Raw genomic sequence first — 15,162 nt, 5'->3', positions numbered from 1 at the left:
GGAGCGAAAGGTAATCCCGATCCGATGGAACTGATACTTAATAAGCTGGATGAAGTTAGGGAGCTAGCTAAGGCTACTAAAGATGAGGTGGCGGCTATCAGGCAGGATAATCGTGAAACCAATGCAAAATTGGTGGAGGCAGAGTCGAGGATCAGCAGGCTTGAGGATCTAGAAGTAAAGTCGTGTGCAGCCATCAACCGCTTATGCATATCATCGGATCAAACTATGCGGAAACTGGCGGAATTGGAAGACAGGAACAGACGGGGGAACCTACGCATTTTTGGCCTTCCGGAGGGGTCGGAGGATCAGCATGCTAGCTGCGGGGCTTTCCTGGAGTCTTGGTTCTCCCAGGCTACTAATCTGTCCTTTCACCATCCACTGGAGTTTGATAGGGCTCATAGAGTACCAGGCAAGATAAGTAAAAACCAGAAAGGGCCCAGAGCGATTGTGTGCAAACCATTACGATATCAACATGTGGAACAGATTCTTGACTTCATGAGGAAAAACAACCATATTTTATGGAAATCGGTCAAGGTGTACGTCTCACAGGACTACAGTAAAGAGACGGTGGAGGTTAGGAAAGCGTTCTTGGCGCTGCGACCAATGCTAAAGAAAAGGGGCTTCCAGTATGGGTTTGCTGGCCCTGCAAAGTACCGTGTGTTGATCCACGGGTCTCCTCATTTCTTCTCTGATCCTTTGAAATTGAAACGCATGCTTGATGGTCCGGACGATCAGGACATGGATACAAGTGCCTCATTGGGGGCAGCAGCGCAGGCTTCAGCCTCAGGTTATAAGTGAACACAGCTATGTACTGTCTAATGCTACTTGATGGGGCAGGCTGCCTAGGGCATATTCCCTGCCTCCGGGCTCTTTCCAAAACAGTTTTATTGGCAGTATGCAGTTGCAGATGCTTAGGATACCTAGCCATGTGATATGTTTTAGAATTATTACCTTTTGAATAGAGGAGTTTCAGTTTACTGGGCCGAGATAGTTAATGGTTATGCATAATGTTCCACAGGTTTATTAAGTGGGTTGGTAGCGATTGACGGGGTGCTTAAACGACTGGTCTAGAATGGTTGATGAGGTGCCCGTAAGATGCGCTGGTGGGGGGGTGTTGATGCCTAAAGGGTTGTAACAGGCCTTAATCTAAGGGGGATAGTTCCTCTGGTCCATGGTTCTTATCTCTCAGTACAAGCTATGCACGGGGGGGTTTCCGACGCATTCTCTTTCCAGTCACCATGTCTAACTCGTTCAGTTGGGGTGGGAAGGGTGGGGGGCTGGGGGTTTGTGGGATAGAGGTATGTGTTCTTTGTTTTTTATTTTTATTGTTGGTTGTTCCGGCTTGCATGGTCTCCATCTTCTTGCTTCGTGTGGGTGTGGGGGGTACTGGGCTTTACTGCGGCTTTAATTGCGATTACACTGTGAAGTATGTGTTTGATGTGATGATGATGCAACCTCCTGATGATAAATAACTCACTTAGCTCGCCGGTGGGAGCATGTAGTTTGGACAGACTGAAGGTACTGTCGCTCAACGTTAAGGGCCTGAACCAGCCTGTGAAGAGACAGAAGATATTAGATTATGTTAAAAGACTGAAGGGTGATATCGTTTTGCTCCAGGAGACGAAGCTTGAGGCAAAGCAGTTTTACCACCTGAGAAATAAATGTTATAATGAGGTGGTGGGTGCAGAGGCTGTGAATAAAAAGAATGGTGTCCTGATACTTGTTGCGAAGAAATCTAAGGTGGAGGTTTTATCGTCTGAAGCTAGTGCAGATGGTAGATGGGTCACGGCCAAGATGAGTAAGGATAATACAGAGTTCTATGTCACTAGCGTGTACGCACCCAACACTAGCGATCTGGTCTTTTGGGACAAACTGAATAAACACCTTGAAACTATCCCGGATAATGCGTTGCACATAGTAGCTGGGGATTTCAATCTTCCAATAGATGCAATTTTAGATAGAGATTCACGATGCATCTTTAAATCAACGAAAGCTCATAAAGCTTTTCTTAGTATGTGTAAGCGCTTCCACTTGGTAGATACATGGAGACTCCAGAATCCCACGGAGAGGGATTATACTTTCTACTCTCCACCACACGACTCATATTCCCGGATTGACTTCCTCCTTATCACACAGAATGGCGTTCCTAGATTAGACTCTACAACCATTGAGCCCCGGGTATTATCGGATCATTCGTGCATTTCATTAACGATCACGAATGTTAAACCATCCTCTCGTCAGACAGCTTGGAGGCTGAATGATGAAATCCTAACTAGTGACAAGCACCGGGCCACTGTACAGGAGGCGATATCATCATACCTTCAGATTAATAAACAAGGGGACACGTCCGATCTCATTAGGTGGGAGGCTCTAAAAAGTACTATAAGGGGAGTGTGCATCAAAATTAGGTCAGAGATGAATAAATCTTATAATGAGAAGTTGGAGGCTTTGGAGATGGACATTAGAAATTTAGAGATTAAACATCTAAAAGATAGGGATGAGATGTCTCTTGCTGCGTTGGCGAATAAAAAATATGACTATAATAAAATAGTTAGTGAGAGGGCGGGAGTCTGGCTTGACAAGGGCAGGCGATTTAAGCTTTGTGAGTCTAATAAGGCAGGTAAGTCCCTCGCCTCATACTTAAAGTTCAAGGTTCAGAAGAACTCTATTAGTGTTATTAAGGATGCTTCTGGGCACTCACACTCAGATCCTGACAAAATAACGGAGGTGTTTAGAGTTTTCTATGAGGACCTCTATGCAAAAAATGAAGCGGTGGAGGAACCTAGAATTAAGGAATACTTAGATGCGTGTGATCTCCCACAGCTTTCGGAAGAGGATCGGGTCAATCTTAATGGTCCAATTAGCTCTGTAGAAATAGAGGCTGCGATTAAACGCTTAAAGGTTGGGAAAGCCCCTGGCCCTGACGGATTCACGGCAAAATTTTATAAAACTTTCCCCTCCCTTTTGGTCGACCCCCTCCTACAGTTATTCCAAGGTATTAATAAATCTGGTGAAGTTAGAGGTACTTTGGCTGAGGCCATAATTGCCGTACTTCCTAAAGATGGGAAAGACCCCTCGCTACCGAAAAATTATAGACCGATCTCATTGATTAATATTGATTGCAAACTCCTGGCCATGATACTTTCCGCCCGCCTGCAGGGGGTTCTCCCGAAGTTGATCCACCCATCCCAAGCTGGTTTCCTTAAGAATCGTTTGTCCAGTGACAACACAAGAATTCTGGCACATGTACTAGAAAAGGCGAAACTCTTAGACACACCGACTGCAGCAATAACACTGGATGCTGAAAAAGCATTCGATAAGGTGGATTGGTCCTTCCTCCGGGCTGTTCTCTGTAAATTCAATCTAGGAGAGTCATTCACTAAACTGGTAATGTCCCTCTACTGTTGCCCTTCGGCGCGTGTTAGGGCTGGTGGATCCTTTTCCTCTTCTTTCCGCTTACAACAAGGCACGAGACAGGGTTGCCCCCTGTCTCCTTCACTCTTTCTGTTGGCGATTGAACCGTTCCTATATCATATAAGGCATGACCCAAATATAGCCGGTATACCGTTTGGTGATTGCACTATAAAATTAACGGCTTATGCGGACGATGTGCTGATAATGTCGGAGAGAGCGGATGAAGCGATTTCGGCCCTCATGGCTGACATTGAAGATTTTTCCAGAGTATCTGGATACAAACTCAACAAAGATAAAACAGAGGTCAAACTTTTGAACAGTGTTGGGGATAAGGGGATTATTGGAGACTCTGGGCTTACATGGCAACCGCGGTGCTTTAAATATCTTGGGCTGGATTTCGACAAGGACCTGATCTCCACGCTGAAAGTAAATGAAGACTTGACCTTGAAAAAGATTTCTACATTACTAGACGGTTGGTCACCAAAGTTTCTCTCCTGGTGGGGTAGAGCAGAGACGCTTAAAATGATGTCGACTCCGTTGGTCAATTATCTGGCCAGTATGTTCCCTATGACGTTCTCTAATGCTTTTCTTACTAAGGTGGATCAGGTGTTTGGGAATTTTCTGTGGCAGGGCAAGAAGGCCAGAGTCTCTCTGAAGAAGTTACAATTAGCAAAAGATAAAGGCGGTCTCGGTCTCCCCTCCTTCAGGTGCTATCAGACAGCGTTTCTGTGCAAACAGGGCACTCAGTGGCTGTTAAAATCCCCTACATACACACCACTATGGATAAATATTGAGGAGGCACTGGTGGATCACGCGCCTTTGGAGGCCCTCCTTACGATGGACCTGTCACACCTTCCTCACTCTAAGTACATCATGCTTAATACTAGAAGGGCCTTACTTAGACTCGATCAAACACATAAAACAAACTTGACAGTCGACAGATCTTTGTATATGTCCCTGTGGAGGAATGCACATCTTAAACTTAAGGGTAGTAGTATATTCTGGGAGTCATGGTCCAAGAAGGGCATTAACTTGGTGAAGGACTTGTATGAGGATGGGGTTCCTCTGCCATTCTCGACCTTACAGCGTAGGCATGATCTTATCCCGATGGATTTTTATGATTTCCTAAAACTTAAATCGATTCTGACAGCGAACAGCTTCTCTCCTTATGTCCCTTGGCTAATACAGCATATTCCACGATTAATACGTGATGGTCACTTTGTGTCGAAGATATATAAATTGTTGTTGCCCCTACCCATGAAAAAACACAAAAGAGTGGAACGCGTATGGGAAGCGGAGCCAAATCCATCAGGCATATCCTTTGACTGGGAGGTGATTCATAAGTTAGCTCTCACACATAAAGTCTCACCCATTCTATTCCAGACGAAATATATGCTTCTCAACAGGGCCTATTGGACACCCGACAGGCTTTTCAGATGTAAATTAAGAGATTCCCCTGTGTGCTGGAATTGTCAGTCAGGTACTGGGGATCTTGCGCATATGCTTTTCTCCTGTTCTTCATTAGGGGATTATTGGGGGAGAATATTCGATTGCATTTCCCATGTTTTTAAGATAACACCTGTACAGGAATTTGTTTACGTCATTCTGGGGGCACTGGACCCACAAATAACAACTGACCAAGATCGCCAATTGATGGACTTAATGCTAACAATGGCATGTAAAGTGATTCTTTGCAAATGGAAAAATGCGTCTGAAGTGAGCTTTAAAATCTGGCAGGAGTGGTTATCTTTCCTGAGGGGGTCTAGTAATCCGGCGCTTCAGGCTTCTACCTGGAGCCCTTCAAACAAAAAGCTTTGGAGATCATTGGATGCATCCTCCTTTCATTACGAACCACCCTGAGAGGTATACTTTGTCTGTCCCTCTGCGTGGGGTTGTGGTTGGGTGAGGTGTGACTGATCCATCGAGTCCCGGGGCGCTGCGCGCCACACATGAAGCAATGTAATGGGAATGTACCTGTATTTGTTGATGCGAGCTGGAATGGGGTTTTATTCTTCATTTATTGTCTTGTCACTCATTTATTTTTTCGTATTTGTACATATGACATGACTATTTTGATCTTGGTACACGGAAGAGTTATTGTATTGTCTCTGTTTCCTTAATAAAAAATATTTGAAATTAAAAAAAAAGAGTGAGGGTTTACAATCCAAACAGACGAGGAAACAAAGTATCCAAGAATAATGAAGGAGAGTGAGACACAGAAAACTGGCAAACAGCTGTCACTGCTCCAAGCATCTACTGCTAATGGGAAAGGTGGAGCAAACAGGTTTCCTGGAACCGGCAAGAAGAATGCACAAGAGAATCCTCCGGTGGGACGAGAAGCGTACCGATTCCAGGGACGCTGGATGTTCCCCAGAGATTTCAGGAGTCCGATAGTTCACAACAAGGTCGGGATCGCGAAAGAGGGGAAATTAATGCAGGGGGCATGGTCCAATACTTCGAGTGAGTAAGCCAAGCATGGTGAATTGTGAGAGGCCTTCTTTTATCTCTGGCCAATCACGCGAGAACTGGAGTTTTGTGAGATTTTGTGGCGATACACAAACAAGGCTAAAGGGATTTCTAGAAAGGATGCATTGTGGGATTCGTAGTTTGGAGCGAGTTACACCAAGCCCGGGTGCAAGAAGCTCGAAGTGTAACATTTTGTTTTTGTAATGCGCAATACCTCCCATCTCCCTCCCCCTGCCCCGGAAAGCCTCAGAGCACTTTGGGTGTGGGTACATATAAGAGGGAGTGGTGGGTTGCATTTTGTGTTTTTTTGCAATCACCCACTGGTGAAGAAGCAGACAATCATCATGTAAGTTTTGACAAAGCCTGCCGAAACTCACCATCAAGTAAGTCCTAACAGTGATGGCAAATCCTTCAAGAAGAGTGACCGACCTGAAAGTCTGGTTGTTATATTATATTATGTCATGCCATGTCATATTATGTTATGCTTCAGGCTCTTAGATTTAAAAAAAAATTTACATGTAAAATACACACAAATTGTCTCTGTCTGTATTTATTAAAAAAAATGGAAAAATACAGAAGCAAGGTCTTTCAGTAACTTTATTGATTGTCAGTCATGAATGCTGTGCCGATAGCTGTGCAAATTCACAAAGAATCAGATTTCCTTAAATAACAGTAGATATGCACATGTGTACTACAATTCTGGAATTTTATTGAATGCATTCCTGTAATATGTATTGGTGTTCATAATTCTAAAAACCTGACAGTCATCCAAGTGTTAACGCACATTTATCAGCAAAATAGTGGGCACTGCTTTATTTTGTCAATGAATATAAACTTGGGGGCACATTTATTATTATCTCATTGCTGCGCTGCGCTCCATTGTGTGAAAGGGAGAGAGAACAGAAATACTCCATATTTACTAAGATATGGAGCATTTCTTTTCTTTTCTTACTCTTGTGGCCTGTGCTCTGCCTAGCGCCAATGCAGGCACCCTTGCACCATTGTGGGTGCCTGTGTTACGGGCAGGCTTGTTTTTGAGCAGAAAGTAACACCTTCCTGCAAAAAAGAAATCCTCAGAGGCGTTTTACTCTTTCTATGTGTGCTGGAGAGTGCAGCACAGATGGAAAGAGGAAGTGACGAGGAGAAATAAAGATATTTATTCTCGCTACACCTCTGTGGGTTAGGCGCACCAGATTTTACAAGTAATTGTAAATCTGGGTTTGCGTCAAAATACATGGGTGGATGCATGTGAACGCCCATACTCCACCCATGTAATGTCTACCAAACGTAGACTAGCGCTAGGCAGCGCTATGCGTTGGTGTAGTGATCTGCTTCTAATGTTGTGCATTTCCCTTGCCTTGGTTCTCTGCCTAGTAATGTGATGTCATGTAGAATGTTAGGGATGTTGGGACTTGAAGGTTGGCAGTTGAAGATGATGGGCTGAGTAGCCAGGAGGCTGCTCCTGGTGGGGCTTACATAAAGACTTACAAAGGAACCTGTATGATGTACCTGAAGAATAAACTACAACTACAAGAGCTGTCTACGAGACTTCTTTTCATTTCTACATTGGCGACGATTTGGAGAAGAATTTACGCGTGAAAAGGAGAAGAACTTTGAAACTGCAACTAAAGGTACAAATTTTATTAAAGACACTGAATTATTTAAATTATCTGGCATCTGCCCCACCAGTGACCCTGAGATCGGTCGCCCTGGAAATTAAAGATGCCAGATTCAGCTACCTTGTCAATTCCCAAGCTTGATAAGATGTAAAAAGCTGAGTGAAAAGCTAAAAAATTTAACTATTGCAATGGTGCAGGGAAATTATGGCGCTCTCCCTGAAACTAGCTGAGAAATAATGGAGCGTGTTTGATGCCTCACAGATGGATGTCGCACATGACTCTGAGATGTATTAGTCGGGGGCATACATCGAGCCCCAGTGTTTAGAGATGCCTGTTGGTGCGTGCGCACTGCGTCCTGAGTCAAGTCTGTTAAATCGAAATCCATGTTTTCTCAAAAGAATATCGACTCAACATTACAAGCTGCATGTTCTTATTTTAACTCTAAACAAGAGAGTTTCACAAGTAATTTTACCGATTTAAATATGAACTTGAGGAAAGCTGTAAATAGTTCATGAGGCAGCTGAAAGTGAGAGAATTCGACATTGGCATAATTTGGAGAGATAGGTGAAGCGTGTCAAACTCCTTCAGAATAACGTATCAAACTTCTTCTTACCGTTGCTGTGTGGAGAGATCCTTCCCTGGGTGTTGTCTTCCTCCTACTGATGACGTATTGGAATCTCCGTGGGTGTTGGTGAAGAGGCAGTGCATCGTCACGGTAAAGTAATTCTTTCCGTGTTGCTAGGGTGGACACGTCATCACGCAGCTTTTCACAACGTGATGCAGCCATATTGTCATTTGTTCCTATGGTTACTGGAACACATCGTAATGCCTCGGCTCAAAGATTAATTTACCTTGTGTGGCGCAGACAGTTATGTTTCAGCGGCATTGTAATGGCAGTTCAGAGGATTGTGCTAACTCACACGCATCAACTTTCCTTTAATGCAAATTTCCAAGAAATGAATGGAGGCACTCATGCAGCGATAAGGGGAGCTTTGGCATTCAGTTTCTCACACGCTGTTGTTCTGGTCCATGATCAAGTGCTGTGAAGTTGGCATGTTTTATTTAACATCTCCATGGCAAACTGTTGTTGGAAATGAACAAACGAATTTACAGGTGATCGGATGTGGGTTACATTTCTATCGTTTGTGAATATGTCACAGTGACAGGTTAAATCTGTGACAACAGCGCCACCTTGTGGACTTTTTAAGTATATTATCTGTGGCTCATTTTCGTAGAATAAAGTAGTGAATGGTCACAATCTGGAAAGCCAAGAATCGGAGCAGTGATGGTTGTGATGGTGATGTTCCAAAGCACAAATAGTAGCGTCACTGAAGTGTCAAAAGGGGTACCTTATGGATTTTATTCACATATTAAATCGGAAAAACATGACAAGTAACTTCAGAGAGGGTAATTTGTGTAATTCCACCATTGACAGAGAGTCAAAGAAAATGTTGTCCACATTTTTGTGCACTAATTCACTTTAAGCAAAGATAAGAAACACGGCGAAACCAGAGACACACGAGTTATTTGAAGAGCTTTGGAAGGAAGATGGTGATGCTTTGAAATGTTAGCGTGCTCACTGGAGCAACACTTTGTAATTTGATTATTTTAAATGTTGTAAAATGTGTTTTGGGGTCTGATGCTTATTTAACACTGCGGGCGTGAGTATTTCAGTTCTTTTACGTATAGAAGGGCATATGTTGATATTTCGGGATATTATGTGAAGTTGTGGGCTGGTTAGGGGGCCGGTGTTATATTTTAGTTGTTCTAGAGTGTGCCCATTATTTAGGCCCACAGTGCTATTTTTGAAGATTGTAGTGTGTAACCATTACTTAGGACCCCAGTGCTATTTGCAGTGTATGGTCATTATTTTCATATGCGCTGCGTAGTAGTTTTATGTGTTTTATAGGGAGGAGGATTCCCCCTGTGCAGTAGTTGTAAGTGTGTATGCAGTAGAGGGCATGTAATATTCCCTGGTCCTGTTATTTGTTTAGGGAGGTGGATTCCCCCTTTACATTGTGTTCGGAAGTGGTTGGGATGTATAGGGAGGTGGATTCCCCCTTTACATTAACTGGTCGTAACTGGGATGTATAGGGAGGTGGATTCCCCCTTTACATTGTGTTCGGAAGTGGTTGGGATGTATAGGGAGGTGGATTCCCCCTTTACATTAACTGGTCGTAACTGGGATGTATAGGGAGGTGGATTCCCCCTTTACATTGTGTTCGGAAGTGGTTGGGATGTATAGGGAGGTGGATTCCCCCTTTACATTAACTGGTTGTAACTGGGATGTATAGGGAGGTGGATTCCCCCTTTACATTGTGTTCGGAAGTGGTTGGGATGTATAGGGAGGTGGAGTCCACCTTTACATAGATTTCGAAGGGAACTGAGAAGTATAGGGAGGAGGATTTCCCCTTTACATTGTTCTCGGAGGTAATTGATATGTATAGGGAGGAGGATTCCCCCTGTGCAGTAGGTGTAAGTGTGTATGCAGTAGAGGGCATGTAATATTCCCTGGTCCTGTTATTTGTTTAGGGAGGAGAATTCCCCCTTTACATTGTGTTCGGAAGTGGTTGGGATGTATAGGGAGGTGGATTCCCCCTTTACATAGATTTAGAAGGTAACTGAGAAGTATAGGGAGGAGGATTTCCCCTTTACATTGTTCTCGGAAATGGTTGGGATGTATAGGGAGGAGGATTCCCCCTTTACATTAACTGGTCGTAACTGGGATGTAAATGGTATATTACTGTGCATGCAGTAGAAGACATGGGATATTCCCTGTTATTTGATTATATTTATTTATTTATTTATATTTACAGTCTATTTCTTGCTTTATTGTGATTGTATTACTGTTATTACTTTTAACAATATTATTATTACTATTACAACAAAAGAAGAGTTTTCTCATTTCAGTACTGTTGTTATATGGTGTTTATTCTAAGATATTTATCTTCTTTTCCTACTTTTATAGAATTGTATGCTATTTCATTTTGTTAATATTTAAAGGGGGAAGATATGTAGTGATCTGCTTCTAATGTTGTGCATTTCCCTTGCCTTGGTTCTCTGCCTAGTAATGTGATGTCATGTAGAATGTTAGGGATGTTGGGACTTGAAGGTTGGCAGTTGAAGATGATGGGCTGAGTAGCCAGGAGGCTGCTCCTGGTGGGGCTTACATAAAGACTTACAAAGGAACCTGTATGATGTAACTGAAGAATAAACTACAACTACAAGAGCTGTCTACGAGACTTCTTTTCATTTCTACAGTTGGTCACTTGTGTGACTCTTATTTGGGATCAGCTGGTAAGATGTACGAACAATCCTTGAAGACAAGAACACACAACGTTTTTAGCCAGAAAGAGGAAGATTCCGTCCGGACAACCAGTGGCGTAGCTTGAACTACTGCCACCCGGGGAAGACCCTATGTTTGTATTATCTTATAAGATCAGAATGTGTGTGTGTGGGTAGCTGTGTCACTCTATGCATTGATCATAACGCCTAGCCCCATCCTGGAGTAAGGCTGGACTTATCAAAACAGCAATCACTGGAAACTGAGGGGATTGCATAGTTTACATGGTTAACCAACTGCAGACAATAGTATTCAAAGCCCTAAATCATAGCACCAATAACTAATGCCTAGTACTATATTTCCCCTCAGTGGTGTTGGAACAATTTTCTGAGTGGGGTTGCTGCCATAAATGTTACATCAATAAACTCAAAGGGATTGTGAAAAATCCAATGTCATACAAAATCAAGTGTAGCAAACGTGCCACCCCCATTCAGCAGAAGAGTGGTAAGGGTGTAGTATGCAGCTGCTGGGGCATTTTCTAATTTTCTTCTTTCCTAATTGGTGATGTATTTTGAAATATGTGTATAGTTCATTCATAGGTATTTAAAAGTTCTTCTGTGTTAGGAAAAACATTAAGTAACATCCTACAGCCTTTCCCTTCACTTCCTGTACACCAGCAAGATTGTCCCCTAGATCTCTTTTGCAAAATCCTCTCACCTTGCAGTCAGAGAAATAAAAATAAACACCAGTTTCTCAACCTGACATTTGAACTTTGTCTTCGAACGCGCAGCAAATATGACAAGATAAACACAAAAGTTAAAGACATCTTTACTGAGCATTCACCTTCTGAATTCCGGCATGGTTACTTTTGGGAGTGCTGCAGCACCCCCCACCCACACTCCTCACACAGATTCTGATCTCATAACATAATACAATTTGGGCTGCTGGTTTTATGGGATTTATTTTTTACATTTTTGTCTGTATTCTATGTTTACACTTTTGACCGTTTTATAGGTATTTATCCATATTTATTTGAGAAGAATGAAGCTGTAACTAGTACATTTCCACATTTATTCGACCAAGAAAGTAAACTCGAACCTAGGTATCCGATGGATTTGCGCTCTTTAAAGGAAGCATATATATGACACTTCCATGCCCATATATGAAGTTTGAGCATTGTAATACAAACATACATGCTTAACAGTAGCAGAAAAAACTTCATTAGCAAACCCTGTCCTGTTTTTATCTCTTTATCAAGTCAAAAAAGTTCCATTCTCACGTTTTTCTGTATTTAAAAATACAAGTTTTGCATTTAATGGGGCGAGGCTAGGAGCAAGATAGTCACTCCATAGTCGGGATCTGGCGACTTTGGGGGAAAAAACGCTGGACAGTAGTATGCTTGCGCTTCGTTGCGTGGCACAGATCCTAGCATGCTATGGTTTGTTAAATGTTTTTGTAAAGCACAGCAATTACCCAGAGGCATCTCGGCACTGTAGGATAAGGAGAGGTGCATGTCCATAAGTTGCTAAAGAGCCAGGTTTTGAGAGCCTTTCTGAAGGTTAGTAGATCAGGCACAGAGGCGCCAGCTTCCACCCTGCTGCTCCCGCTGAACCTGCATATGACTCTAGGGCTAGGAAACGCATGAGGAAGGCATATCTGCCACCCCCCATACATCCCCGATCTTGAGTGCCGCGGCTGCACTGCCCATGAGGGAACACGCTGGGCAAGAGATTCCGACATCGAGGCTGGACTGCGGGGACAGCCAGCGACGACACCCCCCAACACACTTAAGGTAGGACAGCATTGACCCTTTTCTTGGCAGCATTGAGGGGGGAGGGAAGACATATGCACAACAACCACATGTCAGCCAATTTGGCCTACATGGCCAATTGAGGCCTACATGGCTCTGTGAAATTACTGAGCGCCTGCATTGGTTTAACACTGCAGAAAAAAGGAACCACAGACCCCTAGGCCTGTAGCCTACACCATTATACGTACACAATGTGCCAGCTGGACAGCAATATCTAAATGCGCTTCCCGAGTAGCATGAACGGCCATTAAATCAATCCCCTGCACCAAATACTGGGCTACACCTGCACCTATACAAGTACTCATCCACCTCTCCCCCCAGCTCATGGAGAGAGGCCATTTAAGAGAGGGGATGATAGGTCCATGGAGCTGGAGACACCTAACCCGGCGCAACTCTTGGACTGCACAGAATGAACTGTTGCGGCCTCGCTCTATGTGCTTTAGATCACATCTAACACCTATGCAGATTTCTACTCCAGAGCAGCAATTCACGTTGCACCGCTGTATCCTGCTCCTGCCCCTGTAGCTGCACAAGCTTTTCAAGCACGTCACCAAATGAGTACTTGCAAGTCTGCTGTTTAAATCCAGAAAAGCAGTACATTCCTAAGAGAAACACATGACCACAGACTACAATATGGTGGCAGAATCTCATGCTGAGTCCAAAGTGGATGACGAGGTGAAATCGTTGCTATTGACGATCCAGGTTAGTCTAGCTAAGATTGATGGGAAGATTTAGGTGCTAACGCTACGCTTGGATTCCATGAAAGAAAAACTGGAAGAGCGCAACCAACGACTTGCGACAAGCTAACAATGAGTATCTGATGCAGAGAATACTCTTCATACAGTGACCAAGGACTGCAAGCTCATGGCACTTGGGCTTAAAGTGAAAAAGAGGAAAATTAGGACTTAGAGACCAGATCTTGTAGGTGCAACATCCGCATCCTGGGGCTTCCGGAGACGACGGCGATGAAGAAACTGTTGATAACTATATTTGGTTGTCAGGAGCACAACTAATTGCTAGAAACACTGTAATAATAACAGGGAGATGATGATTTGCAAAGACAACGATAATTTGTTGTATATATTTCTTCATATATTTAAGAAACATGAAAAGCACTGCGTTACATTCAATGACATGTAACCTGTGTTATACTGTGTACAAGTGCTCGTGAAATGGCGAACAGCGCAAGTGACACGTGAGGAAGTATGTACAGCGGAAAAGGGGGCACAAAACAGAACAAATTATATACAAAATGTGAGCATAGAATTACCCATACAATAAATGCAAGTAAATACAAAGTGATTTAAATGGGCATTCTCTAAAAAGGCGCAGTAAATTTCGCTGTAAAAGTCGACGGCGTTTCAGCCTGTAGCAATGTTAGGCCATCATCAGGACCAGGTTACACATTGTTACAAAACAGTGTGGCAATGAGAGATGAGAGGCGAGAGCTAGGTGGTCACAGGCAGAAGGCTGTAGCGATCCAACAGGTATGTTTCGGACAAGGACCCCTCAGGAAGGTGGTTCCAGATGGGGAGAGGCTGTAGTGAAGGCAGCCAGTTGCAGGCGTAGGGGCATGTGCTACGATTTAAATAAGGCGCGTCCGGGTCAGGGTGTTGGGGGCTGAGAGCAGGCAGTATGGAGGAAGCCAGCAAAGGTCTGGCGATGCGCCGGTGTTTCAGGTTTCGCTAACTGAGGATCCACTCCACTCACAGGCTGCTAGTGACCGACATCGGAGTTATACCCCTGCGACCCCAGACAATGGACGCGCCTTGACGCTCCCGACTATTCTGCTGTTTTGACCAGAACCAGTATCGCCAGACCCTTGCATATAATTTGTTCTGTTTTATGCCCCCTTTTCCGCGGTACATACTTCCTCATGAGTTACTTGCACCATTCACGATTTCATGAGCACTTGTACACAGTATAACACAGGTTACATGTCATTGAATGAAACGCAGTGCTTTTCATGTTTCTTAAATATATGAAGAAATATATACAACAAATCATCGTTGTCTTTGCAAATTATTATCTCCCTGTTTTTCCTCCAGTGTTCCTAGCAATTAGTTGTGCTCCTGATAAATTGTCTTTTAAATAACACCCTTAGAGACACTGTTCTTTTTTACACATATTTCCCCTGGTCTCTATAGGGTTTACGGGCTACCTCCTGTAGACTGTTACTACAGACTTTCTAAAAGGGGCATTTCTAAAATAGTAATGTTAAATCCGACTTTACCCATAAAGAGCATTTATCATTACCATCCAAAAGATAGCAAACATGAAAAAGCTAATTCTTTCTGATCAGGAATTACAGCATAAAGGTATTTTAAGGAATTTCCGATTCTAGCCTATGAGAGGAGTAGGCCTCCTTGCAGTGAAAAATAAATGTAGCTGTGTGTCTTTACTAGGACATGTAAAACATAGAAGTACATGCCCGGCCTTTTACTTACATAGGTCCCTGCCCTTTGGGTTACCAAGGGCCTCCATTAGGGGTGACATATGTAATAAAAGGGGAGTTTAAGGCTTGGCAAGTAGTGTGAAATGCCAAGTCGAAGTGGCAATAAACTGCACAC

The 15,162-nt window shown here is 43.4% G+C and overlaps 1 long non-coding RNA gene across 1 annotated transcript in view; it reads right to left on the bottom strand.

The window, feature by feature from the left end:
• LOC146863936 (uncharacterized) overlaps positions 1-8,361 on the bottom strand; it is a 93,596-nt gene extending 85,235 nt beyond the window's left edge. The window contains exon 1 of the long non-coding RNA XR_014976588.1: positions 8,113-8,361. This is a non-coding gene — a long non-coding RNA (uncharacterized LOC146863936). The remainder of the gene's footprint in view (positions 1-8,112) is intronic.
• Between the last annotated feature and the right edge of the window lie 6,801 nt (positions 8,362-15,162).

This window comes from Triturus cristatus, chromosome 2_1, assembly GCF_964204655.1.
Source record: "Triturus cristatus chromosome 2_1, aTriCri1.1, whole genome shotgun sequence".
Classification (NCBI taxonomy): Eukaryota; Metazoa; Chordata; class Amphibia; order Caudata; family Salamandridae; genus Triturus; species Triturus cristatus.
This window is presented reverse-complemented; position numbering and strand designations above follow the sequence as displayed.